The sequence below is a fragment of the Rutidosis leptorrhynchoides genome, chromosome 9 (genome assembly GCF_046630445.1).
Source record: "Rutidosis leptorrhynchoides isolate AG116_Rl617_1_P2 chromosome 9, CSIRO_AGI_Rlap_v1, whole genome shotgun sequence".
Taxonomy (NCBI): Eukaryota; Viridiplantae; Streptophyta; class Magnoliopsida; order Asterales; family Asteraceae; genus Rutidosis; species Rutidosis leptorrhynchoides.
In genome coordinates, this window is record NC_092341.1 from 3,551,521 (window position 1) to 3,557,600 (window position 6,080).

Genomic DNA, 6,080 nt, shown 5'->3' on the forward strand with positions numbered 1-6,080 from the left:
ATGATGATGATAAGAAATAAAGAAAACGAAGATTAAGATTAAATGGAATGATGGAGTTGAAAGGTTAATTTGAGAAGAAGAAGGAGAAGTCAGAGATACTGGCTAATTATATTAATATACGAATAATTTCTGGAAATTAGAAGTAGATCAGATGGTTAGGCATGTGAGAGTGATGAACAAGAGGTTGCGGGATCAATCCTCGGCCGTGACATTTTTTTATAGAAAAAGAACTAGAAAAGAGATGATGGGCCGAGGTTCAAATGCTTGTCTGTTGGGCCGACGTGAGAGTTGGGCTGGATAACTTGGTTGCGTATAAGAAAATGATGATATTGATAAAACAGCTTCGTCTTTGATATATAAATAATAGCAAGAATTAAAAGCAGATAAATTGAAATGGATGATTGGTTAAGGGATGTTGTGGGTTAGCGAGAGGTCTTGGGTTCGAGCCATGCTCGGGACAATTTATTTTTAGAAAAGCTTTAAAGGTAGTTTTTTATTATTATTATTATTATTATTATTATTATTATTATTATTATTATTATTATTATTATTATTATCAAGACTATTATTATTATGGTTATTATAGTTATTAGTTAGTGTTATTTTTACTTATATTATTATTAACATAAGTATTATTAGTAATATTATCATTATTATTATTAAAGTATACATTATATTAAAAATTACTGATATTATCATTATTAATATAGTTATTATTACTAGTACTATGATTATTTTTACCAAAATTATTATTTTGTTTTCATTAAAAACTATTATTATTATTATTATCAGTATTATCTATATTAATATCACCAAAACTAATTACGTTTATGAAAATAGAAGTTTTAAGAATATTATTAAGGTTGTAAGTATGTTTTTAATCAAATTAACAAAGTTTATATAAACATTCATATATAACATGTTAGATATTTTTATTTAAAATAATAATCAAATATATATCAATATATCTATTTAAATATTAAACATTTTGAATATATATACATAAACTAAATAAGTATAGTATATAATTTAAGATATAATATAAAAACTTGTTCAACTACGATTATATATTTTAATAAATATACAAATGATATAGGTTCGTGAATCCGAGGCCAACCCTGCATTGTTCAATACAGTCATATGTATTTTTACTACAAAATATATTAGGTGAGTTCATTTGATTCCCTTTTACTCTTTACATTTTTGAGACTGAGAATACATGCGCTACTTTTACAACTGCTTTATTAAATGCTTTTGAAATACATTTTGAACTGCGAATACATGAAATGATTTTATAAATGTTTGACGAGATAGACACAAGCAAAACATTCCTTGAATGAATTATTATGCAGTCAGAAGTTCTGCGGATTAGTATTGAATTATGTGGACATGATAATTGCCACCGTTGAATTATGTAGACATGATAATTGCCACCTTTGAATTATGTGGACATGATAATTGCCACCATTGAATTATGTAGACATGATAATTGCCACCAATTGATGTGAATGTTATGTATCGAGAGAATGATTTTTATACACAGGTTATGTGTATTAGTTATTTTTGTGCACGAGATATGTGTACGGTGACTAAGATTTATGAAAAATGGATTGCGTACACGAGAAAAGTGTACGGTATTTAAAAGATATCGCATGTACATTACAGGTGGGTATAGGATTCGGGCCTATTTGTACCATGCAGCATTTAAATTTTGTGGTCTATCTAAATGATGAATTTTATTGTTTCATGATAAACCTATGAACTCACCAACCTTTTGGTTGACACTTTAAAGCATGTTTATTCTCAGGTATGAAAGAAATCTTCCGCTGTGCATTTGCTCATATTAGAGATATTACTTGGAATCATTCATGACATATTTCAAAAGACGTTGCATTCGAGTCGTCGAGTTCATCAAGATTATTATTAAGTCAATTATAGTTGGAGATATTATGAAGTAGTATGCTTGCCGTCAACTTTCGATGTAAAGAAAGTTTGTCTTTTAAAAACGAATGCAATGTTTGTAAAATGTATCATATAGAGGTCAATTACCTCGCGATGTAATCAACTATTGTGAATCGTTTATACTGTATATGAACGGGTCATTTCAGTACAAGGGTTGAGGAGAATAACAAAAGCTGACTTTAGGAGGATCTTTCAGCTTCTTCTAGTGCAAAATGCTCCAGATTTTCCATCTACTCAACAGATGATGACTTCTGTATTCCAACTCGGATATGTTGGAGATACTAATGTTCCTCTGGCTAAATTTTAAAAGAAATATTTACACTGCAGGTGGTATGTGATCTTCTCGATCATCAATAGATGTCTATCGATGATAAGGAGTGGGTCTGACAGTTTGACGATGCTGATGCTTAAGCTTTTCTACTCATTCACACTAGTGGAAAACCCAGATTATGCAGAACTATTATGGGATCTGGTTCAATCTCAAGTTGACAAAACAAGGAGTTCTTACATTCCTTGTGAAAGATTTTTCTGTATCTTTATCCATGACGCTATAACTGCTTGCAGAAATGCAAATATTTTTGTACCAGATACACATGGATTATAGATGAAGAGATTTGGGGAGTTAAAGATGAATATCCCGGTGATTTCCGATAATCAATTCACTGAACCAATTCCAAATTGGCTAGTGAGGCTAGCTGAACCCCAAGATGCTTGAATGCATTCTCATTTTGAGGCTGTAGGTATACCTCTTCCGAACCCGGTAAAACAAGAACAAGTTGAACCAGCCGCGGTTCCAGCCCCAGAGGTCATAGAGGAACCAGTAGTCAACCACCCGGGCTAACTAATCCTCCACTTAGGATAAACCTCAAACGCCCTAGGATAGTACAACAAGCTCAACCCGCGAGGATCAGGGAACCTAGTCCTGTTAGGATTAAACCTACCCTATCAACCACACCTGAGGACAGCAGTGACACCGATTCATCGGAAACTGAATCATCTCCCAACATTCTCCAAAAAGAACACGATATATGCTTGATGAGATGATTCAGACTCCACCAACCCAACGAGTAACTACATCTAGGACTTCGACTCATATCGTCTGTCGAACAGTTACTCCAACCATTGGTGATATGGACCAAGACTTAAAGCCAACTAGGTCACCTTCACCCATCTCCATATCACATCCAACAATAACAGTAAGCCCTACACTAAATGAAGTGCAAGCTTTGGTAGGCAAGTGAGTTGAAAGCAAGGATGGTAAAAAGACCAATCAGCCATCTAATCTAAACAGGACTTAATAATAAATCCAACTAAGCAAGGTGCTTGATATGGCCAAAATGGACGGTTTTGTTTGTGCGGTGTCATCAGGCCGCATCACGTCAGAATCAACCACCAAGGGGGTGGGTACTGTTTTAAATTTATATTTAGCGGGGCCTAAATCGCACTACTCCTTAGTATGAGTAAGGGAAGTATGACCTAGAGTCGTATTTTTGAGATATCAGTAGAATCGAACCTATATTTTGTAGTGACCCGAACTTTTCCATCTTTATATATATTAATTGAGATTGATATTTACATGATTAAATGTTTCCAACATGTTAAGCAATCAAACTTGTTAAGACTTGATTAATTGAAATATGTTTCATATAGACAATTGACCACCCAAGTTGACCGGTGATTCACGAACGTTAAAACTTGTAAAAACTATATGATGACATATATATGGATATATATATAGTTAACATGATACTATGATAAGTAAACATATCATTAAGTATATTAACAATGAACTACATATGTAAAAACAAGACTACTAACTTAATGATTTTTAAACGAGACATATATGTAACGATTATCGTTGTAAAGACATTTAATGTATATATATCATATTAAGAGATATTCATACATGATAATATCATGATAATATAATAATTTAAAAATCTCTTTTGTTATTATAAACATTGGGTTAACAACATTTAACAAGATCGTTAACCTAAATGTTTCAAAACAACACTTACATGTAACGACTAACGATGACTTAACGACTCAGTTAAAATGTATATACATGTAGTGTTTTAATATGTATTTATACACTTTTGAAAGACTTCAATACACTTATCAAAATACTTCTACTTAACAAAAATGCTTACAATTACATCCTCGTTCAGTTTCATCAACAATTCTACTCGTATGCACCCGTATTCGTACTCGTACAATACACAGCTTTTAGATGTATGTACTATTGGTATATACACTCCAATGATCAGCTCTTAGCAGCCCATGTGAGTCACCTAACACATGTGGGAACCATCATTTGGCAACTAGCATGAAATATCTCATAAGATTACAAAAATATGAGTAATCATTCATGACTTATTTACATGAAAACAAAATTACATATCCTTTATATCTAATCCATACACCAACGACCAAAAACACCTACAAACACTTTCATTCTTCAATTTTCTTCATCTAATTGATCTCTCTCAAGTTCTATCTTCAAGTTCTAAGTGTTCTTCATATATTCTACAAGTTCTAGTTACATAAAATCAAGAATACTTTCAAGTTTGCTAGCTCACTTCCAATCTTGTAAGGTGATCATCCAACCTCAAGAAATCTTTGTTTCTTACAGTAGGTTATCATTCTAATACAAGGTAATAATCATATTCAAACTTTGGTTCAATTTCTATAACTATAACAATCTTATTTCAAGTGATGATCTTACTTGAACTTGTTTTCGTGTCATGATTCTGCTTCAAGAACTTCGAGCCATCCAAGGATCCATTGAAGCTAGATCCATTTTTCTCTTTTCCAGTAGGTTTATCCAAGGAACTTAAGGTAGTAATGATGTTCATAACATCATTCGATTCATACATATAAAGCTATCTTATTCGAAGGTTTAAACTTGTAATCACTAGAACATAGTTTAGTTAATTCTAAACTTGTTCGCAAACAAAAGTTAATCCTTCTAACTTGACTTTTAAAATCAACTAAACACATGTTCTATATCTATATGATATGCTAACTTAATGATTTAAAACCTGGAAACACGAAAAACACCGTAAAACCGGATTTACACCGTCGTAGTAACACCGCGGGCTGTTTTGGGTTAGTTAATTAAAAACTATGATAAACTTTGATTTTAAAGTTGTTATTCTGAGAAAATGATTTTTATTATGAACATGAAACTATATCCAAAAATTATGGTTAAACTCAAAGTGGAAGTATGTTTTCTAAAATGGTCATCTAGACGTCGTTCTTTCGACTGAAATGACTACCTTTACAAAAACGACTTGTAACTTATTTTTCTGACTATAAACCTATACTTTTTCTGTTTAGATTCATAAAATAGAGTTCAATATGAAACCATAGCAATTTGATTCACTCAAAACGGATTTAAAATGAAGAAGTTATGGGTAAAACAAGATTGGATAATTTTTCTCATTTTAGTTACGTGAAAATTGGTAACAAATCTATTCCAACCATAACTTAATCAACTTGTATTGTATATTATGTAATCTTGAGATACCATAGACACGTATACAATGTTTCGACCTATCATGTCGACACATCTATATATATTTCGGAACAACCATAGACACTCTATATGTGAATGTTGGAGTTAGCTATACAGGGTTGAGGTTGATTCCAAAATATATATAGTTTGATTTGTGATCAATACTGAGATACGTATACACTGGGTCGTGGATTGATTCAAGATAATATTTATCAATTTATTTCTGTACATCTAACTGTGGACAACTAGTTGTAGGTTACTAACGAGGACAGCTGACTTAAGAAACTTAAAACATCAAAATATATTAAAAGTGTTGTAAATATATTTTGAACATACTTTGATATATATGTATATATTGTTATAGGTTCGTGAATCAACCAGTGGCCAAGTTTTACTTCCCGACGAAGTAAAAATCTGTGAAAGTGAGTTATAGTCCCACTTTTAAAATCTAATATTTTTGGGATGAGAATACATGCAGGTTTTATAAATGATTTACAAAATAGACACAAGTACGTGAAACTACATTCTATGGTTGAATTATCGAAATCGAATATGCCCCTTTTTATTAAGTCTGGTAATCTAAGAATTAGGGAACAGACAC